Source organism: Passer domesticus, chromosome 8 (assembly GCF_036417665.1).
Source record: "Passer domesticus isolate bPasDom1 chromosome 8, bPasDom1.hap1, whole genome shotgun sequence".
Lineage (NCBI taxonomy): Eukaryota > Metazoa > Chordata > Aves > Passeriformes > Passeridae > Passer > Passer domesticus.
In genome coordinates, this window is record NC_087481.1 from 31,497,298 (window position 1) to 31,521,581 (window position 24,284).

The following is a 24,284-nucleotide window of genomic DNA, read 5'->3' on the forward strand; positions in this document are numbered from 1 at the left end:
GGACTTGGCTTACTACTTCAACATCTTCACCAACAATACTTGTATTTAATTCTGGTCGGCTTATCCAGTCACTCAGTAACCTAATACTACTATTTATTTATTTTGTACCATCTCATCGATTTTTTTAAAATATCTATGCCTGTAATTTGGTATTAATTTTTATATTTTGATTATAAATTCATGATAGAAGGGGAAGAACTGACAGCTGCAATTCACAGACCAGTATTAAACCAGCAAATTAACCCATGTAAATACTGAATTTCTGCCAACAGCTCTCAACCTCTCAAATTATTAAGTGTGAATTACAATAACAAATAGATGAGGCAGGAAGGAAATAATTTTAATAATTACTGAATTATGCATATTAAGATAAGACTTAGAATCTTAATTAAACCCTGGCCTTTGCTCAAGTACTGTATAGGCAAGTAAGCAAAAGCATTAGTCACCACAGGCACAATAAAAATGGGTATTGATAACTGCAAGCTGTTCTTAAGCAGTCTTCTTCTCTGGACTATGCATAAAACTTCAAAAAATTTATTGAAATGTTCTATGTAAAAGACAGCAATAGTAAAAAAAAAAAAACCAAAACACAAAACCACAAATACTTTGATGCAATAAAGAACAGCATTATATATTTTCAACATTTCCATGCATCTTGTAATTATGCAGTAATGCGTGTTTATATGCAGAACCCTCCTTGGCAGGGCACACAAATATAACAACGAACAATTTTTCTTTCCTAGTTAGCTATCCCTAATTCTTCCTCAGTACAAGCAACTGTGTGAGGCGTGGAATTTCATTTACAAAGTGGTTTCTATGCCGCAGTTGCTCTGCATGCAGTGCCACAGGTGCCCTTGGTGCTTTGCAGACAGAGCAGCGAGTCTGTAGAATGCAGACACTGGGAAGTACCTGGTGCATTGTTCCTGAAGTCTGGAAACACACCTGCAAGTCTGGTTTCTATCATCTACAGCAAATGAAAACTGCACAATTTACTCGTGTCCACAAAGCATCTCCAATCCAGCAATGTTTATCCCCAACCCTGGCACGCAATCCCATACAAAAGTTACACATGGAAAAATGCACAGCTGTCAGGTATAAGGGATCAGAAACAAAATGCCTTCTTACAGTGTTCTGCTGGGCCTACTGATAACCAGGGGAAGTCTTCACTGCTCCTGATTCCCACAGTGAGGATACAAACTGCTCCTGTGTCTACCCAGGTCTGAAGGGAACACCTGGCCACACCCATAGCAACTCAATGCTGTTGATCCAGTGAGGCTGGGCAAGAGTTTTTCCCGAAGTTTAGTGCTTACAAATTTAGTAAGACAATCCTTTTGGTAGAAGATATTAATTCTACTCATTCATTCTCTATTTCAGCTACACCTTTGAAAACCAGTTCTAGTTTACTTTGCCAGTTATAAAGTTTCCTTAAATTAATGTTCTGGAGTTGGTCACAAAACCCACAGACAAAATCAGATAAAATAAAAATAGGCACCTAACCAATCAAATCTCATGGGCACCAGTATAAATCACAGCACTAGCCAGCCTTCATGGGTATTTGCAAACACATTTGAGGGGTTTGATTTTATTCATTACTCACTGGCATCAAGCCACAGGTAAACTGCCCCTGGCAGCAAAACAGGGTTAGTGGCAAGGAGTGGACAAAGAAGAAAGAAGGAGGGAATATGTGACAGAAACAGAGAAAATGTTTGTCTATTCTTTTATAGGCTGCTTCTGGTATAAAGCATCAGCTACCACACAGTTTCAACTTCCTGAGCTGAAGTGGACTGAGGACTGTACTATTCCTTCCCTAATGGAGATGAGAACCACAGGACAGACATGGGTATGATAAATAAATACAGCCACATCCCAAATATACCACAGGCTGGCCCAGTAACTGAGTAGAAGTCTTGAAACATTAGCCCTTCCCCATCTGTACAGTGGTTCAGATTTTTTGCACAAAAAAAGGCAGTTGAGAACAGCATTTGATCTTTTTTCTACTTCCAAGTATATTTCTGTGCAGAGATTACCAGAAAAAAAAATAGTCTTTCTGTATGTACTGCATCCTGCATGCAGGAATTTTATTACACATCCCCACTGGCAGACTAAGTCCACTGAACAGTAAATGAGGATGTTTCACACTCTCACCTGTTGCCCATACAGTACATTTTTTCTGCTCCTTACCACCACAGGAAAGATGAAAAAGCTCTTGAATTTTTATTTGTAAATCGACCTGATCTCCAACCTCTCACCTACAGTTCCTATGTTACAGCATGCATGATTCAAACAATATATGAGCATTAGATTCTGGTTTAGTAAGCTCTGTCTTGTCTATCTAAGTAAGACTTGCCAAGATGAGGTCCTGAACCACTTGGGGCTGGGCTGATTTTTGAGGACATGTAAGGCTGCTAAAACTCAAGGGTATTGGCAGGAAAAGTAAAAATTCTTACATTATTACAATTCCATTCCATCATCATTCAAGGTAACTTCACACAAACAGAGGAATTTTCCTTGTCATGACTAGACTTCCCTTTGAAAAGTAATGGAGCATTTTTTTGTTTTAAAGGAACTTATCTTATTGTGGAAATAAAAATGGTATAAGTTGTTTGTACATATTGAAAAATAGGACAGTTACAGTGCAATTCCTACCATGAAAACATCTTTCAAATCATTAAGAAGCCAGCTACTTGACAGGGTACTGGTAGCCCTAAAGTAGATGCACAGCTGGACAAGCATAAATCCCCCATTTTAAATTGGGCTTATCCCTTTGCTAGTCAGACAATAGTTTCAATTTTGCAATTCCACTGCCCAGGCACTACGTGAGTTGTAAATCCTCTCTCACAAAGAGCTGAATTCTCTTCTTTGAGTATTGTTATGAAATAAACATATTGATCTCTGAGACCTTCTGAAGCTGGGAACCAGCTCCAGGAAAGGAAACTCAAAGCTATGCTGGCGTGCAATACATTATTCGCCCAATTTTTCAATCAAGTATGCAAACAGAGAGGAGACTGCATCAGAGAAAGTTGGAGAATGCACACCATCTGAGCTGCCGTTGTTCAAATGAGAAAACACTATGACTGAGCAACCAACTCTACCACACTAGAGCAACCAGCTGAACCTGGAGATAAAAGAGCGTAGATTTATATGTGTAGCTTTCTTGAGATGGAAATTCCTATAGACCCCAATTTCAAATCATAAACCAAAAAACAAGATGGAGAGATGCCTGTTGGCAAGTTCTCCCACTACTTTCCACATCTCTCTCCTTACTTTTAATACATGACAGATGAAAACAGGCTATTTCACAGAATCACAGAAGCAATTAGGTTGGAAAAGACCTCTGAGATCATCGAGTCCAACCTATGAACAAACACCACCATGTCAACTAGACCACAGCATTAAGTACCACATCCAGTCTTTCTTTAAAGAACTCCAGGGATAGCAACTCCACCATCTCTGGGAGCCTATTCCATTTGTTACAAAAATTCTAGTTTCTAATTTATATATTTTTAAAAAAATAAAATCCTGTTTATGAGATCACAGTTAGCTACAACTTCCCTACCACCTGTAATATCACACAGGGCAGAGTATGCCTTTATAGGGGGAAATAAGCACAAAAAGCATACAGAAAGCTTAATGAAAGAAAAAATTAAAGCAAGAAAGGTGAGGGAATGGAACTTTAATCTAAGAAACCACAGGTGCAAATATTTTAAATAGCCAGATATTTGTTCCATAACATACAACATTTTTCAGTAAGAGCCTGAAAACTTGTAAATATGAATGCTGGTGTATGTTCTATGTCTTAGACTCTTCAAAGAAAGTATTTACAATGAGCACTTATGTGTACGTATAATAAGAGCTGGTTTGCCTAGAATAAGCAAGATCTATCTTGCATTAGCAGGTTAGAGAGAGAGAATGCGTATGTGTTCAATGCATCATAAAACCCCAATTTTCATCAAGGATGATTTAGAGGAAGACAGCACATGATGTCAGCAGATCACCCAAATGTGGAACAGACTGCCTGCTAAATAAAATCTGTTGGGGCTGCTGAAGGAAACTAAGTTAATTTGGCAGGTGGACTCCTAACCCAAGTTGCTCTTAATTCACAGACGCTTTTTGCCAGACAAGGGAGTCTTGCTTACAAGGCATTTGCAGGGTACTAGGATAGAATGCAAATTCAAATATGTTTCATTGTTCCTCAGGAAAATTCCCTAAAGGGTGCACTGCACTGGAAAATAACAGAGCATCATGCCATCTGGAAGTTCACAGTAGCATAGATGCAAATAATTAGAGTTCAGAGTTGCAAAGAGAATCCCTTCCCCTTTCTCCCACCAGATCTCCACAATTTTGTTTCTTCTAATTTAGCCAGACACCCAAAAACTTGTGAACAAATGCAACAAGCAAGGTCACCCCTGACAACAAGCAGTCCAAAGCTTTTGGGGCATTTCTGCCCCTAGAGCTTCCAGCTCAGGCACCCCACTAGGAGCACACAGCCCATCTTCCTTGAGCACAGAGCTCACCACACTGCACTGAGTGACTTCTTGTCTGCTCATTATGATGGACAGAAGGTACAGGAAACCAAATTCACCATCAAAAGCAACCACATACCGTGCTGAGCTCTCCCAGATGAGGATGGAGGCTCAGGTCTTGGTCAGTGTACTTGGAAGTGTACAACATCTACAGACATAGCAAGAGTGTCTCCAGGAGGACTATAGCATTGCCTCCTTACTGCAAAGCAATTTGGTCACCTATACAGTGCTACTGAAGAGTTTCACATCAATGTTTATAGCTAAGGATTTTTCCTTCTGACTCTATTAAAGTAGAATTTGAAAAAAAGAAAAAGTGGCCTCACAGTGACTTCAGACCTCCAGCATACAGAGATGTTAGTGATTAGCATCATCCCAAGGGCTGCACACAAGCATATTTGAGCAGCCTGTTTGGTTCACAGCTCCTTAATGACAATGCCTGTGTCTCTGCTGTAGCAGTTATGCAATCATTCCTTTAGCCTGTGACCTGATGACGAGCTAAGATGATGTGAATGAATGTGACAGAGTCCATCCACTCTTTTCTTAATTCTTCTGAGATTACTGAGTACAGGCTGGCAGGGTTTCAAAGTAGTAGAACGTAACAATTCAATCTTGGTTTTTCAGATTAAAAATCTTAGTGTGTGGTAGAGAAGACAGAGAGGAGTGATGGGTGAATAGAGCTGGGTTAGAAGCAGCTCTATGAAAAGCCAAAAAATTACTCTGAATCTTACTTTCAACCAACATTTGAAATGCCCAGAAAAATAACTTTGGAATCATTACACTGAAAAATGCGTCAATCATGTTTTAGCATGCATGACTGTATGTTTAATTAAAACTGGATACAACAGTTATTGTGTGTTAAACAGCAATCTCAAAAGCACTGAAGTTGAAGAACATTACAATAAATAAGTACTGAATTCTGCATGCTAACTCGATTAACTGCAAGATTGTAACAGACCAAAAATGAAAACATGTCTATTTTCAGCCTCAGAGGCCTTTAATAAACTATCATTCCTCTTTTATTCATTTGCAAGACCTGAAGTAGCTCCTATTCTTCATTCATTTGGCTAGCAGTCTCCTTTACCAGTGAGGCTGATGATACCCTAAATCACATCAGTGCTCTTGCCACTCTATTTCCTACTTTGTACAGAAATCTTTCACCACTCCCCACCAGCTTCATTATGCCCATTCTAAATGCTGTCCAGTAAAGACCAGCCCTGTACTTCAATAATCAAAGGCCTGCAGGTAAAAGGGTATGAGAAGTCTTGCTTTTCAAATCTTAACTTCTACTACAGAATGAGAACAAATAAAAAAAAAAAATCAGGTTTCTTCACAGTTATGAATCAAATTCAAGTCCAGGGAAATTACCTGGCAGGAATGGGAAAGTAATCAAAAAAGCACTGACTATTGAGGTCTCTATTTTTTAATAAAACAACAATAGAAAGGCCCATTAAATTGCAACTTGAAGAAGAGTAAAACAGTATTTCCTTGTATGAGACATTCAAACAGATCTTGAAACAGTCAAAAACAGTAATAACAACCCTATTCTGAAGAGGAAGGGACTTAACAATGACAAAGTAAACTGGACATTTCATGCCCCAAAGAGTCAAAGAAGCTGAGACAAAGCTGAAGAAATTTCCCAAGTCCATGTTTAGCATTCAACCTGCTAAACAACCCAACTACTTCTCACTACCTCAATACTGTAGCTCTGATAAAATGGTATTTATTAATGGAAGGCCTCAACAGATTAAACTTGCAGAGTGCAACAATAAAGAGCAAATACATATGAAACCAAATCCTATAGAGGACAGCCTCTTTCCCAGCTCTTCTGTTGCATGATATTCTGCATCACAGCATGACATGAATGAATGCCTTCCAAATGTGAGGTAAGATGCAAAGACAGGCAAAAACGTATTTGGAAATAATTCCACATTTTTGCAGGTCACATCTTGAAAATAAATATCCTTTTAGACTACACGTATCTCACAACAACCTTACCCCTAACCTACCATCATGCTGCTTATCTGAGTACTACTGAAACCACCTGTGCTCAATGCAGTAATTCCATCACCATGTCCTTCCTCCAAACATGACAAAGCCTACAAAGCATATCCTCATCTCATGAGGCGAGCAGCCATACAGTAATGTTTCTCAATTTTGGAGACATAGCCTTCCATCTTACCCAAAGAGGAGTAAGTCAAGTTTTCCAGGTACTTGCATGTTAGCAATTCAGCATTCCCTCACCTGAAATCACTTCTGCCCTGTACAAAAGTAAACACAATGTAAATTGTCAGATTTAGGAGCAGGTCTATCAATCCAGGGAAGCTTCACGAGAATCATTCAGAGCTTCACAGGACATCCGTTTTCACAGAATTTCATCATATTGGTTGACCAAAACCACTTTTCCTGAGTAACCAACTCATTGAAGAGCTCCCTTGAATGAATTTAAGGTAAGCTGCGAGCTACATGGAGAGGACTGCTTAGAATTCCCACTAAGAACAAGGTATCTGCATCAAAAAAACATTTTACTATTTTGTTTCTCTTCCTTTTTTCTTATCAACACCACACCACAGGCACAGCACTGTGAAGTATTATTACAACTATGCTTTTCAAGACATGGATATGTCCAAAAGGGCCTATCATTGATTGTTCTGAATAATACTTTTTAACTGCAAAGGAAAAGATGGAGCAGGAAAAAAAGCTGCTATTAAAAAAAAAATCTTAACATATTTTAAAATCTAATTATTTTATGATCAAGATCACAGAAACATCCCTTTCCATAAGTTGTGAGGTCTTCTCCTGTAAAGTACTTGACCTTCACTTGCTAGACACAACTTCTAATAATTGAACTTCCTAAACTTCTCATTCTGCAGGGTGACTTCGTGCTGACATGGTTTTGACATAAATTTTCTGATAAATTACTGATTCTTTGCCAGCTAAGAGGCAACTTTCTGACAGTGAAATTGAACACTGAGCAACATGAACACCACTCTGCAGCATGCAAATTTTTTATTTTAAAAAAAAAAAACAGACAAGAAATTTAAAAAGAAAACAATATGAAAGCTTTTCTTACATTAGCTTTAATAAGTTATTTTTGTTTCTGGTGTAGCAGACACGGAAAAACCAGTTAGTTGTGGCTGCAGAAGTCAGGAAGAAATGCTGTTAGACAGTTTCATTCTCTGCACAGGTTCTCAAAGTATTTTCAGATGACAGAAAATGCAATAGAGGGCAATAAGCATTAAAAAAACCCACATACAAACGCACCTTACTTTAGATTGAAGGGCACCACAGGAGAAACTCACACTGATTTACCCTGTTTTCATGGAGCTATGAAGATAAATAGTGAGAGAACAAGCAGAGCTCCATCACATGTTCCATGCAGTTAGGGGAGAGTCAGAGCTCGCAGTGACAAAACCACTGTGATGCAAATCATTTAACAGCAGAGAAGCTGAGAAGTACAGACAATGTACTCAGGGAGGTGGCTCGGCTCCCTGGGGCTGGGTCTCTATTTGAAAGCCTTCCTTCTGAATACAGCTTGCAGGGAATGAAATTATTCTGAAGAAAGGTAGAGACCAGGGTCTCTTCAAGCATTACCCACAATCTTCCTGGTGGAAGAACTTTCATGCTAAGATCACTACAAGTTTTAGCTTTAAACAAGCCCTCAAACAGGCTTCTGAAAGCAAAATGGTTTTCTATTCTTTTTGGTATTCTTCCTCACTACAGAACTCTTCACACCTTTGTCAGGAACAGCCAGACACACCACAGCCATTCTTTTGGGTAGAAACAAAAGCATGGAAGATTAATTGGCCACCTTCAGGTACTGAAAGAGATGAGCATTTGAAATAAACATAAGGGTAAGAAAATGAGAAGTAATTAACCTTTCTGGCTCATCTGTCTCCCTGTGCTTGCAACCTGGCATGCAGTTTTGTCACATCAATGAGAACGCATCTGATCCAGGTACTGGTACTTTCATCAGCCCAGCACCCTTCAGTGATCTCTATGAGATGAAAATAAAGCATATTCCTCCATCTGAACCATCACCAGCATGGAGGTGAGAACACAGACTATTTCCAAAAGGCAAAAACCATTAAAAAATGAAATCTTCATTACAGGAAAAGGTTTTTTGTCACATTTAAGTATCTGATACAGGTGTGTATCATTGAAAAGTGTTCTGTGGTAGCCATTTTTGAACCAATATCCTCTATATGAGGTAACAGCATGTTTGGCAGTGGGGAACTCAGCTTCTTATCCCACCAATCCCCTGATCCTTTAACTCTAAATCAGTCATAACTGGCTGATTCACTGCAGGAGTAGGTTAGATCACCAAAAGAGAGTTTTGGGTAGAAATATGACAAAGACTGATTCAGGAACAGGCTTGCAATGAAAACTAAGTTTTCAATAAATCACAGAAGAAGGAGGAAAAACAAAACAAAACAAAAAAACAAGACTGTGCATTGTTCTGAGCATAATATGGAGACACAGTCCTCCTATATATAATCATCTGGTCTACTAACCTTGCATTTTGTTTTTCCATGATGCCAACAGAAGACTCAGTTCAGTAAAAACTACTTACAGGTGGCCAATGCTTGTTCTAACTAGAAATACAAGAATGAAAGAAAAGCAACGAATTTCTCATGTCACATTGCTGTGCTGAGAATAAAATCCACCGCACAAGCCCCCTGCTCCATACCAATAGCCAAGAAATTTCTCAGCCTCAGTTACTGTTATCTTCAGTACATGGGCTGGACACAGCACAACCACAGCTGGACAAGTGTCCTCTTGGACATTCAGCCAAGGACAGCAGAGTTGGTTGGGATAATTAGCAGCTGTAGGTTAAGTTCAAGAACTTCCTAGCACAGAAGCAGTTTTCTTGAAAAAAAGCTGAAGAGACAGCTGTCAACAGCCCTCCAGTCCCCTAACAAGAACGGACTAAAAATTTTCTAACAACTGAACAGAAACTCACTTGTCTAAATTATTTTAAACTCTACTCCTATTGTACTGAGAGAGAAGTAGAACCTCCTATGGGTGTTTTCAGAGTTCACAACAGAGAAGAATCCTTTCTTCCTTAGTATCCTTTTTATCTTGGATAACAACGACATTGTGAAGTGCATGCAGTGATGAATACCATAGAATTTCACATACATCCAGACTCCTTCCTCTTTTATTCCCACCCACTTCCCCCACCACACCCCAGAGTGACAATCTTTTTCAATTTGTCATATGAAAGCCTGTCAAATGAAAATTTTTTCTCCATCACCATATAATCTCCACTGATGAATGATCAGGAATCTCTACCAATTGACACAGATAGAGACATCAGAAAAATACAAGAGCTTTTCAAACTAACAAAGACTTGACTGATTTGAGTTGCACATAATCTCTAGTCATCTGGAGCTTTAGTTTTCCTGTACAAAACGAGACAGGGATGCTCTCCTGGAGAGCACAGCCACTCATCTCACATGCCTTGTTCCCTTCCTGCATTACACACACAAAGGGAAGATCAGTGCTGTGCCTGCAGTGCAAAGACTGCTGGTGACAGCAAGACTGCCAAGCTTTAAAGAGAACCTTGGTAGTAAAAATTCTACTAAAAAATGGTGGCTTTGTTTGTTTGTTTTTTTTCTACAGGTCAGTAGTTTGAATTCTGTCCAAGTCAACACCAAAGATTGTTATCTGATGCCTGATCTTGAGGTGCTAAATGATGTCAACTCTGACAGCAGAATCTCACCAGCTCTGCTCTCTGGGGTCTGCTCTGACATGTCTGCAAGGGGTGATTGCATTTAGCTCGTTTGAGCACAAGGCCACAGAAAAACACCCTCATTAGAACTGTCACCTTTATACCTCTCCACAGAGAAGCAAGTGACCTCATCTCTCCTGCAGCAATTCCCTGAGGACTGAGACAGCTCAGGGACAAAACTTGGAGATTACAACCTGTATCTGGATTCACAGGTTACAATTTTCCCTTTGGTTAATCAGGACCTTTTTACACAAGGCAATAAAAACTAACAAAGCAAAAAATTAACAAGTAACACCTTCTAAGTAAAAGGAAATAGGGCTAGTGGACCTCAAAATTGTGAAGAGCACATCAGATTTTGTTGTTACAAGTGACAACAGGAGTTTCTATTAAACCAACAGAAGTGTGCAAAAGGCAAGAATCCCAAGTCTGATGGAGTTGAAACATTTAATCTTCTGTTAATATACTGCTAATATTTTTGTATATATGCCATCCAGTAGAGGCTATATTCACCCCAGCATCTCTAACAACCCTAAATCCCTGAAAGATCCACAGATTTTTACAAGGTTTGTTTACCACAATGTTTCATTCCAGTCCACTGGGCCAACTCTAGATTTTATAAAAACATAAATGGTATTCTCAGCTCCAAGAAAAAAAAACAAAAACACACCAGACCACATTCAGTATTGTTCCATTTACAGGTTACAGCTTTAGCATCCTAAACCCCCATGCAATTAGGGATGGGAACTGCCCAATAAGCAGCAATGCTTGTATCTCACTTTGGAAGGTCCCCAGATAGATGATTTACAATCTGTAACATTTTTATAGATCATAAGGCTGGTTTACATCTCTTTTATGAGATGTTTTAAAATTTATAAGTTTTCATTTTCCCCTCCCTTGGAGTCCAGTTATTAGTGAAGAGAGGCTTTATAGGTAGCAGGGAAAAAGGAAATTATCAGATTAAAAAACAAACAGAAAAAAAAACCATAGAATATTTCAACACCTCTAATCTGTAAAAGAATGGGGTATAAACTAGTTTGGTAGAACAGTGCTTAATTTAAGATACATTTGGACATGTCTTAATCCATTTATAGCCTATGTTACCGAATATAACTTCAACATTATAATTTATTCTAAGAATATAGTACAAAAAGAACAACTTTAGAGCAAACATTTCATTTTAAAAATAGGTTTTAATTGGTTAGCAAAAACTTACAGTGAATTAGAAATTTCACAAAAAAGTCAAACCTAGAGCATGATAAACTTTAATGTCATAGATTACTACTCATTTCTGCTATCATGCAGAAGAAAATTTTAACTTAGCAATAAAAACTCCCCACACAAACCTAGAATACCTTTCTTCCAATGTTTGGAATGGTTTCTCTCTAATTCTCCTCTTTATTTTGTATTTAAAATACTTGAACTAAGTGGATAAGGTTATTTACAGGGAAGAGAGGACAAACACCAATAAAGAACTTCAAATAAATAGACTTTATACTGCTTCATGAGAACAAAGGGCAACTACAGAGATTCAGCTCTGATCAAACCAGCTCTAAGCTACACAGATAGATTAGGATCTATGACCTAATCATTTTCCTCAGAGAGCTTTCGAATTTTTTTAATAAATATTTTACTATTAATAACATGTATTCTCCAGATAATTTTAAGATACTTATCTTGAAGAACTAATCTTTGTAGTTGAAAATTATGCTTTTATCATATTAACTTCCTTGTTTTTTTTAAATCTTATCTACCTTTTTTCACCAAGGTATTCACTTCTGTTTTGTACAGCATTCATCTCTATCTTTTAAAAGACCAGCTGAACAAGTGTAAGGAAACTAAAAATACCTTGTTTTTAAATAGATGAAATAGCACTTAGTGTAGTTATCTAAAAAAAAAAAAAAGCTGTATTATATTTCTCTTTAAAGAAAAAAAGAACTTGAGAACCATTTGTCAGTAAGATGCAGACAATTGTCAGAAGGTGTCTATTCAAATTAAATCTAACAGCTTAGCCCACATCATACAACCCTAATCAAGCACAGTAGCTTTAAAGGATATATTTTCCCAACAAGAGAAAGTACTCAGCATTTGAAATAAATCCTACACTACATATAAATGTCATTGCATTCTTAATTTCAAAGATAAGCCATTAACATTCACATACATGGAGTTTTGTGACAAATGCAAGAGCAGAAAGCTGTAACAACTTTCTCATACAAGCAAACATGTTGCTAGAAGAGCAGTCACTTCCTATAACACAAGATCTTGAAGAAAATATTCCAAATTTAGAGTGATATTTTGAAGTAAAAAAATATGTAGAACAGAAGCCAAATGTCTGATAAAGACTGTTTGGATTAAAAAATCCAAACAAACAAGACCAAAACAAACAAAAAAATTAAAAACCAATTATAAGAACCCCACAGAAGAAAGAAAGCATACAAAAGTCCTGACACACCCAGGCAAGCAACAAGTATGCTGAAACGAATGATTAGCAAAGCACAAATATTTGGAAGGTAGACAAACAGCTTTCTACTCAGAGATTGGGAATTAAAGAGCAGATATAGAACATGTGATGACATGTAGATGACAGTGACAATTTTATTTAGAAATTCAAGGGTTATTTTCCAAACAAGTCTGTGTCTCAGTTTCATTAATCCATAGGTCAACCAAAGTAGCTCAAGCCAATCTCCACACCTTCTGTCTCAAAAAAAGAAGAGCTACCTCTTCCCTCTTTAGTTCATATTTCCAGCAGAGCCAAGAGAGAAAGGGGGGAGAAAGATAGAGAGAACTTTTGGGCTGAGTTTGGGGCAAAATTCAAAATTTCAGTTTTGGCTACAAAAGCCCAGTAGTACTTGTTCATTTCCCCACTTTCCTTTTCTCTTTTTCTCAGAAAGCTTCACAAGGATTCTTGGACAAAGACACAAACATTAAACTCAGAGACATGTGGCTCCTCTTGATGTCACACAAGGCCATGACTTGCATGCCTGCTCAGTACCTGGACAAATACCCCATGGACTATTCTGGAACACATTGTGCATGAGGATTTCAATCTACCAAAATGTGTCTCGTTCAGTTTAAAGAAGTGAAGTAGGTTTTAAGCAGATAAACCTGTAAAAATCATTTCCGAAAGGCCCAGCTTTTATTGTTTACATTCCTTGACCAAAGATGACAATCAGAGGTTATTTACTGCCTTATCAAAAGTCATTTATACAATTGTAATAATGACATAAGTGAGACCTCAGCACGTTCTGTTTGAAGCATGATAAGCCTTTTTCAGAACTTTAGCACAAGTGTATATGTTTTGCAAAGCCAGGGTCTCCCACAGCAACTACTGAGGGACCACATAAATATAAACATAATTCTGGTGGTACCCAGAAACCCCTTGGACCAGATCAACCAGCAAACTTTAGTATTGGGTTGGCTCCCTCGCATAATTCCTGTCAGAGATCTGTCATAGCTGAAAATCTGTAAATATCAGTTCCTCAGCATTCACTCCACAAGAGCAGAGGATTTATGCAGTGCACTACAGCTCAGCTTCCAATGCTCTATCCAAGACTGAAAGCCTTGCACATAAAGCACCAACTCTAAGTACAGTTGCAAGCTCTTTGAACACGTCAGTTCACAGCATGGAACAGCTGGGTGTTTTGCATTCAACTCTGTTCAGCTCATGAGTACTTTATCAAACAATCCAGCATCCAAGATTCCAGCCCTCCAAAACATTTGTAATCTGCCTCATGTATTGTTCCATGGAACAATAAAGAGCTCAATATCTCTCCCACTGCTTTATGAGGTTAGCCTCTCTCTCCCTTGAATAATACATCACTACTACTGAAATGTGTAGTCCTTGAGTTGCTTCCAAAAAAGTTAAAAACCTCCTTCTCCTCAAGCCCAGTCCCCTACAAAATGAGTAGTAAATCATCTTTATTATAAATGCAGACTATTTTCCCAGCTACATTTCCCTTCCAAAGAACAAAATGTTTTGCTGATGGTTTAACAAATATCACAGAATCAGAGAACCCCACACCTCCCAGGGCAGCTGTTCCCATGCTCTGCCACCCTGCACATAAAGAAGTTCCTTCCTCATGTCATTCAACATCAAATGCCATGAAGGACTCTCCCCTCTCCATCTAGTTGCATGCAAACTGACACACATCTTAGAGAAGAGCTGTAAAAAGCTGGTATCAACACCACCAAACTTTGAAGTAACCTAGAAAAAACTTTTGAAGTATAGTTTTTATTTCTTCAAGTATTGCTCAGTTGTTCTGAGATAAATTTAGCAAGATGATCAAATAAAACCCATAATTAACTCAAGTTATTCTCTCTATAGTTATTCTATATGTTGTGATCCACCTATAACTTTAACAAAACACACTTTCTAAAATGTATTTTTCTGAAAGCAAGAGTAGATCTTCACTGCTCTGGTGGTTTCAACAGGCAAGGTGAGGGGGAATAAACGAGTGTGGAGTATAACAAGTAGTCCTGTAAGTAGGAAAACTAGTCAGAGTAATTTCCAATGGATTTGTGTCCTAATAGGAGCCAATTCTGGAATCAAAAGCATAAACTAATTCAGGAAATACAAGGGATTCCATGGCCAAGAAGCAAACAAGACAGTTCACCTGCTGCTGAAATTGTGTTGTGGTAAAAACAGGAAAGTCCCTGCTCCAAGCACAGGGCCTCCTTCACAGCAGGGAATCCTAGCAGGATCTCCCCAAACAACCCTCTCTTCTTTGATTTTGCTCTCCTGTCAAGTGCAGCTGAAAGTCAACCAGACTACAAGAGAAGAGGAAATAGAGCTGTACGCACAAACAAATTTTTCTTGGAAAACAAGATGCAATTTTAAAAGTAATATGAAAAGCATTTGTTAGCTAGAATTAGCATAAATCACAGTATATGTTCCTGTTCTATAATTATACTATGTTGTGTATGCTACAAGTTCTCAAAATCATATTAAACTTCACATTTTTGTAAATAACTGTGTATGTATGCTTAAACATAAAGACCCTCAATTATATGCACATATAAAAATCAGGATAAGTTATACTATTCTCCTTTTTTGGCTACTCAGCATTATTTAACCTCTGAAAAAATATAATCCTGAAAACACTGAGTTATCCAGTTGTCTCGTGAAAGAAAATGTTTTCATTAAAAAAAAAACAAAATACAGAAATAACCCTTTTAAAGAATTTAATTCACATCAAATAAAGGTGCTCAGGAATCACTACCCTTTGGTTTACTTCCTTAATAAATGGTAGCATCCTATGTTATGAGGCCAAAAAAAATTAGTTCTGCATAAAAAATGCATCATTTATGACAAGACTTTATTGTAACTTCTGGTGAGGATACATAGTTTTGTATTTCAATTGACAGTACTTTCATCTAGTGCTCCTTTCACAGTTTTCATGCTATTTTAAGGCACAAAAGACCTACAAAAATTGCTAATATCATGGGTATATGTGATTTTTCCTGTATGCTGGATGCCTGTTCACCCTACAGCAAACAGCTCTTCATTACTGCAAAAGGGATAGTCCAGCTCCACAGCAAAAGGACACCAGGCATGTTGGACCCTAAAAAGCTCTGGCATGCTCTCAAACTAGAAACAGCACAGAAAAATCACAATTCATCTTTCTGAATAAATAGCGGCAGGAAAGGAGAAATGGCATACTATCCCCCACAGTCACAATGGCACAACAAGCTCTCAGGAAAAAAATATATCACCCAGGAGACAGATTAAAAAGAATCCATAGAATGTGATGAAGAGTAAAATTGGAACAGTAGAAGGGAAGATGAAAGCGATACATTCACATAACCTTAATTACTGAGTTTGGGGCTTGCCTCACCCTCCCCCCACCCCTCATCTGCATCTGCCTAATCTTGTGGAATTCAAACTATCACTGTCTTTAAACATTCTTTTAGACACAGACATAGAAGTTGGACTCAGATAAAATGTCATTATTAAGAACATGGCTTGTGCAATGTAAATTGCTAAAGCTGCCCCATTTTGCACCAGAAGACTGGAGTGCAGACTGGGACCCAGGGGCTGATTATCTGGGGGTAGAGTCATTCTCCTTCACTTTCTTTGTCTACAAAACATAAAAATATTTGTGTGCAAAGTAGAAGCCCTCTGTGAGAAATGGCAAATGCAAAATAACCGCCACTACCTCCCCTCCCATCACTTATGCAGCTGGCATTTACCTTCTTCCTGAAAGATGTTTAAGTTTTATCAAAAAGAGATTAAAAGATCTTTCTCCCATCTCAGGGAAGTGCCCTACATGTTCCACTGACTACTGTCTGATGGAGTAGTGCTGCCATAATCATCGCTTGTACTTTGTTACAGAGGCAAGATTTTTATCTAGCCTTATTAAAATAATAAAAATCCACATATAAATAGTTTATTCAAATGAGAAACATTTCTACTCCTTTAAATTCATTTGAATACATACTTCACACTTATCCTCCATCCCTCAACTTCAGTCCAAAAAAACACTCTCCTTTTAAAAAAAATATTAATTACTTCCGATGCTTTATCTATACTAGCAAGTAACTGAAGACAGTGTGAGGAGATCTTGCACTCTGAGCACTGAACCAGCTGGTGCTGATCACCAAGTGCTCCCAGAATAGGATTACAAAGGCTTTACTTGGGACTAGCACTGATCCAGTGCCGTGGGCTAACTGCCCCTTATCAGCTTCAGGAGTGCTCCTGGAGAGCATCTTCCTGTTGAATTTAATTTGAAAAAGCCTGGTTTGTGAAGTCTGAAATTGCTTCATGACACAAACCAAAAGGTACTAACTGGAGCAGAGACTGATTTAAAAATTAACCTAGTGATTTAAACTCACATCTATACACTCACACACTTAAGTCCGTGTTGTGATATCATTATTTTTTGTTGAAGGATTCCCAAGAGAATGTACAGAGAATGTTTAATTTCTTGTACTAATGCAGGTGGACAATCTCACAGCTTTCACCTGTGCTGAGGAGAGGCTGGTCCAAAGGCAATTACAGCACAGGTGCTGCTTTCACAGCCCCTCACACACTTTGCCTGGCTCTCAATCACAGCCCCTCACACACTTCACTGCATCATCCATTTCTCACCTTCCAAAGCATAAAATCAGTCCAAGATTAACTTGCAAAAAGCTATTATGTCAAGAGCTCAAACTTAACTTCTTTGGAGGTATATTGCTATCAGTCTTTGCATCATAAGCATCAGCTTCCATGCAGGCCTCAGCTTTTAAGATCTCTACAAAAAGTCATAACCAATCCCAACTTGATATAAGAAAAAAAACTTTTTTTTTTTTTGCTAGAAGGCTAAAACAATAAGCTTACACCCTCAGCTTAAGACTAAAACTACAGAACATGATCTTTAAAGTACTAAGACTGTTATGGGTAAACCTTAAAAAAATTTAGCAAGAGCTCCTCTAGCAACATAGATCTATAGCTAACGCATTAAGTGTAAGAAGAAAAGGTCTGATGAAATTACTTTAAAAAATAAGATTTAACTTTGAATTTTAATTAAAAATTATAAGTTTTAAATTTACTTGCCACAGCATGTAGGAAAAACAAAATACTTGTTTATTCAAGCGTGTTATGCCTCAGCTTCTGGACAAGACAGCTTCTGGTAGCTCAAACCTCTTGTGCTGAAGTGTACCCAAAAATCCATTGCTAATACACTGCCCTATACTGCAGAATGCTTGGGTGGCACCTGATGCCTGAAATTTTGCATAAATCCACCAGGGAAGATGTTAAGTCATGGAAATGAAAAGTGGAGAAATTAAGAAAGAAAGCCAAAATCTCTAACACACCTTATAATATTTAAACAATTGCAGCCTCCCGCATTCTTACTTGAAGGCAGTAAGAAGAAACCCCTAGCTCAGACTTGATTTCAATTGGCTGAGTTTCTCCTTATTTTAGGGCTAGAGGAGATACCTCAATTTCTGCTCTGGGTGCAAAGTGGAAATGGGTTTTTATTAGGAGCTGAAGGCTTGGCTAGAGTTCCCAAGGGCAGTCTGCAGACCACTTATCATTGATTTAATTATTCTCATTTTTCCCTTCCCAGAGCTACTTAAGGTTGGATTTCAATGGCAGCAAACTTGTCTAATAGGAAAAAAAATACTTCCTAACAGGCAGCTACAGTAACCCCCCCAAACAATTGCACCCATCAGTCCTTCCACCTTTCAGGAGAGATGTGTTTTTGGAAGCAAAGCAACCCATTTTACCACACTAGAGACAGGTAACAGCAGTATAAACTCTCTCATTATGAGGGGCACTCCAGATAAGAGCTTTCAGAGATGGCAGTGATCAAAGCTTATGGTTGATAAATCAATACTGCATATGAATAGTAAGAAGTAAAGTAATCAATGGATTACAATTATGTATGTACCCCATCAAGACAGGAATCAGTCTTTCAAAGTGGGAGCTAAAATAAAAACCTCTCTCTAGATGAGCTAGTGGGATCAACAGTAATCCTTCACAGCTGGACGCGTGCACCCTACAGCACTTCACAGAGCTCAAAAAATACAGTCTAAGAGCTCATTTACACACTGCTAGTTTAGGAACACTGAGCTGCCTTTCAGCTGATAGATATCTCACAGTTTTTACAGCCTCTGAAATAAATCCTTGTAATTCAAAGTGTGCCATTAGCATTTACAAAAGGTGAAACAATCCCCCCAAACAAAAGCAAACTATACCCCTGAACAGTTATAAAGAAGCTTCCACAATAACTTAATGCAAAGAAACTTCTGTTTACTAATGGCCAGCAATTAAAGCCCCAGAGCATACACCTTGTTTCATTTCAAACCCTTGTAATTTGTATGAAAAAAGTCTCTAGGAGAGGCAGAATAAAAATGAAGTGTCTGTTAAATGTGAGAGAGCTGTACCTAATTACAAACCACAATAAGATTCAGCTGGTGCTTCAAAAACATTTGGTCTTAGTTTCCTAATACTAGAGCTTAGCAGATGCCCAGCCAAGCTTTTCCAACCACCCTCCTAGCTATATATGCTCTAGTTTTCTAAAAGGGATATTGTTACAGAAGGAGAACCATGAATATCAATGTACTCACTTCCAATTTGTATTTGTTTCTTATGTTCGTAGCACAATTAAGAGTTAGGCTTTGCTCCCTACTTTTTACATGCACTTTTCACTGGTGCAAAGGGTTTCATTAAACAGGCAGGAGAGAATGAACCCATAGAGTACTGGGTGTAATAGCTGTCACCCAGCATAAAAACAGATAAATCCGAAGTGATTTCTAGTACACACCATTCAAAATCTGTCTTGTCCACTAGTATTCCATAAAACACACAAAAATCTTTATCTCTGTCTCGTTTACTAACAATTAAGGGCCAAGACAAAAGCCAAGCTGCCTGAAATCAACCAATATGCAATCTAGTCGATTTTACTTTAAAATATTACATGTAATATTTATTGGGCACACAATAGAATTGCCTTCTTAGAGGCACAACAGTTACCTGTCCACAGTTTCCAGACAGACAGCCAACACCTCTAAATATCAGGTAAGTAACAATCCCCTACCCAAAAGGGGTTAAGTCTGAAACTTGGAGAAGTTTTTGTCAGTCTTCTACCTCAGGGTTAACTCCTTCCAGCTCAGATACTTTCTACACATCAATCTTGTCACTCTGAAACAGTCCTAGAAAGGATTTACGCTATACCTAGCCCGCAAACACAAACCAAGTCTTATATATAAAAACGTATGCTCACAATAAGCAAAAGTGACCCAAAACAGAGCAAACAAGTCTTATTTGTTACCCACAGAGACAAGATATACCATCAACTCCTAAACCACAGAAATCTGACCTGAAAGCTGCTGTTTGAAGGAAGAAAAGCAGGCAGCCCTCCAGCAGACAACCACCTCTCTTGAGCACCCGCAGTGTTCTCCTGCAGCAAGGCCACCTCCACCCCAGGTGTTGCAAATTAATGCCCTGCCCCAGGTGTTACCAATTCCTGCCCCAGCTGCTGCCCATTCCCTGCCCCAGGTGTTACCAATTCCTGCCCCAGCTGCTGCCCATTCCCTGCCCCAGGCGCTGCCCATTCCCTGCCCCAGGTGTTGCAAATTAATGCCCTGCCCCAGGTGTTACCAATTCCTGCCCCAGCTGCTGCCCATTCCCTGCCCCAGGCGTTGCCCATTCCCTGCCCCAGGTGTTGCCCATTCCAGGGTCCAGGTGCTGCCCATTCCCTGCCCCAGGCGTTGCCCAATCCCTGCCCCGGGCTCCCTCCCAGCTGCCTCTCATTGCTGTTTGATGAGCCCACACCTGCTCTGCACGTGGAGTTCTCTGCCAGCCCCAAATGCCCTCCCTTCCAGGCCTGTCTATGGCATGGGCAAAGCTGCCAGAAATCCTGTAACAGAACGCTGCTGGATTCAATGTGGGGGCAAAAAGAATTTAACCCTGGGCTTGACCCAGCTGATGCTGCAGTCACTGGTAACTCTCCCAGTTGATTTCTGTGCAACAAGGTCAATTTTCCTGCTGGGGAGCTGCAGTATTCCAGAGTGTTCACAAAGGAGAGTGTCAGGTGCAAATAGGCAGGTTCTGTCCTACGGTGATGGGAGCAATCAGTCTTTACACTACCAGACAGACAGTTAAGCCAGAAGTGCTGTCAATGCAAAAATCTCTCAAGAGAAGAAAAGATCTTTAGCTCAAAGAGCTGAGTATCCACATCTTTAAGAGAGGCAGAACTGCAGAAGCTTTGTTACTCACCTTGCAAAAGCTTGATCAAAGCTATTTTTTCCTTCAAGAAGTCATATTCTCCTTAGTCACTGAATCAAAATAATGTACAGAAACACAATAACCACTCATTTACTTTATAGCAGTCCTATAAAAATTCTGTAAAATATTTCTGGTGGTTTTCCTAAACATCATTTTTTCCTCAAGACTAGGCTTTAAAGATTTAAGATAATGGAACTTTCACAAAGGAATGGAAACTCAATCTAGAAGTATCTGCACAAGATTAAAATCTTGATAAATCGATGATGCCAAACAAATACAGGCAATTTTTTACCCTCTACATCTGAAAGCTCAGATTCTAGAATTTGTCTGATTCAATAAACATGATCCATTAGATGATGGAGAAAATGAATCCTGCTACATCAAGTTATATAAAAAATTCATTTGAGATGCTGGATTTCATCTCAAAAACATGGCCCTTTTCCAGGAGGCAGCAGTAAAAAGTAACACTATTTGCTTTAGCACAATAGATACTTCATCTGGGTATGCTGTTTGAGATATGTAGCTAGATTTTATTCTAATTCTGAAAATTGAAACCTGTTCTTCTTATCTGCACAAACTAACATACCCATAAGTATACATAATTTAGTAATTGTGTCAAGAGATTCTGAAAATAATAAGAAAAATAATAAATGTTTTATTTAATAAATAATAAATATATGGGTAAAAGTTTGCTTCATGCAGAGGGAGCTTGGGAAAGAAATGATGCAGTGGCTGCATCCATCAGCAGTCTAGGGAGACATTAGAAGTTCCAGGTATGAAGGGAGTGTAATTTCTTCTTCACTGTGTAGATATGTATGTAGTCATGGTTCTCTGGCTTAAGAAGTTCTGCATCTTTGAACCAGACAACACCACTAAACCCCTCAAGAGTTATATAAGCACTGCTTATATAGAAGGAAAATTGTATTAAGACTAAGAAAAAGAAAAAAAAATACACATGGCTTCAAAGGGGCCTAACTCAAAAAAAATGGGCTGAAGAGGAGCAAAGAGGGGTTGAGTGAGGAAAGGTGTCACGGCAATGAAGAATGAAACCTGGTTCCCAGCTGTGACCGCACTGTAAATGACTGGACTGACTCCTTTAGAAATGTCTGTTGGGGGTTCCTTATCTGTAGGAAAATTATCCATTCTCTGAAGGTACAAGAAGATCAATTCATTCCCATTTGTTAAATGTGCTGGGGCATTTATATTGCAGTGCAACAAAATAAGAAGCTTTATAAGAATCTTTGATGCAGTCATGACAATTATGCTGTTTTATTACTACTCTTCAACATTTATTCAAAGTAGGGTATAAATCCCTCACGGTGTAATTTAAAAACTCTCTTAGATCCTAAAGCTCACAGTCTAAAACCTTGATCCAACACATTTAGAACATACATTCTAGAGCCTGCACCAACATCCACAAAAAGTGAATGAAAATATCTCACTTTCCTCCTCTCACTTACCTTCCTCTTTTCTTCATCTGAACTTCAGCAGAATCAGTATCTTGTAAATTCAGAGCCAGTTCTCATAACCACAGATTTTATTGCTCAGACAGCAATAACATCTTAATATAAATCATGCTAATTGTTCACAATAATAAATACTTAAAATGAATTCTTCACAGACACTAATAATTTTAAAGAACAATTTATGCAAATCATATACAATGGCAAAGAAAAACATTTTTAAGACTTGAAATTGTACTGCTTGCATATCAGGTATTGGATAGCAACTGGAATATTGCTTATTCTGCCTGATATTCATCAGTATCTGTGCTCCACAGAGATCCAAGGCAGCAAATACACTCCCTAGATTTGAGGCAGTAAGATGAAGGAGGAAGGTAGAAAGAAGAGGAAAACTACACTTGAAATTGCATGGGTCATATCACTGCATCAAATGCCCTTTACCCCTCCCACACTGATCCTTTCTATACCTGAACAACCTCTTCCTCCTCTCCCAGGGGTTGTTCACAGCAACACTCCTCAGGTCCTGTCATCATCATCTCCAGGTGACATGGAAAGTGCCCATCATTATCCATCTGAAACACTTTATACAAGTAGTTTATTGAACACGCCTGGTCTGAAACATTCTTAATAGCAAAATTTGTATTTTAAAGACTGTCTTCTAATAAGCAGGAAACCTTAAGTAATTCAAGTTTACTTTGGCACTCACTACATCAACAGTGTAGTGCCCTTAGGGGTCTGAGGACTAAGAACAAACCTAAGAGCTTGGTTACCATGAATGCCATCAAAACCTCTAAATTTGCAGACTGTTTTAAAATGCACCCTCCTTTCTAGCTGCAAATAGCAAAGTCCTGATGTGGTTGCCAAGAAACCAGTACTTGCAATTCAGAGTTCATGTTTGAGAGATATTTGCACTCACAAACATTTATTAAAGCAAAACTGAAGCAAACCAGAAAATGTGATATAAATTCCTCTTATGATTTCTTAGTATCACCCTAAAACAAAGCACAGATCCCAGCCCTCCCATCTTCAGATTTCTATGCTCCCAAAGAAATGGACTTTGTTCCAACTGCTTCCCTGGAACATGGAACTGTCTCCCCATGCACTCTGCCACACCCAGCATTGATGGGTTTCAGGGACATCTCCTCATGAATTATAGCACAGTCGCTGGGGTCCTCACCAACATCAAGCTCTTTTAACTCACTGTCCCACTTTGTGGATTACTGCACTAGTTCACTGATTAAATCCAGAGTTAATTATGATTATTGTGCTGTAAAGCACCTTGGGAGACATGACATGAAAAGTACTAAAAAATGCAGTAGAATTTGATTACGCTGTATCTTCTCAAACCCATTTATATGTTAAAGACTGTCTTTTATTACATTGACTATTACATTTCATACAAACTCCAGTCTCAATCCAATTTTCCTGTGCCATTTTTAATTATTAATATTGCTGTTTGCAACCAGAGATTTGACAAGGTTAGGCCCTATTTGTGCTAGGTCCTGTACAGACATAGAACAAATGGCATTTCCCAGCAAAGATAATTCACCAGGTGTAAAAGCCAATGAAATACAAGAAAGACAAGATGAAACAACTGCTTGAGACAAACAAACAGGAAGCCAGAAGGAAACCCATGGCTAAATGACACACCATGAAACTATTTTAAAGAAAATTTTTCACTGCTTTTTAAATTCCCCAAAATATATGTATCCACCAACTTCAGTCATGCAGTGCTGGTTTATTTTACATATTAATTCATTTTAAGGGATAAGGAATAAATAAAATGAGTAGCCAGAAAAGTTACAGGTAGTTCTGAAAATCCAAATCTAAAGAGTCAAGATTTCTACAATTCACCA

General features: G+C 38.4%; 1 protein-coding gene across 21 annotated transcripts in view; it reads right to left on the reverse strand.

Annotated features, from left to right (window-relative positions):
* Positions 1 to 24,284, reverse strand: part of GRID1 (glutamate ionotropic receptor delta type subunit 1) — a 539,628-nt gene that overhangs the window by 359,715 nt on the left and 155,629 nt on the right. Inside the window, exon 4 of one of the 21 annotated variants that reach the window (XM_064430095.1) lies at positions 22,896 to 23,008. The exons of 19 other annotated variants lie outside the window; for them this stretch is intronic. The gene's annotated coding sequence lies outside the window, so the exon portion shown is untranslated. Of the gene's footprint in view, positions 1 to 20,057; positions 20,128 to 22,895; positions 23,009 to 24,284 lie in introns of those variants that run through there. One more of the 21 variants, XM_064430096.1, reaches the window with a different exon arrangement.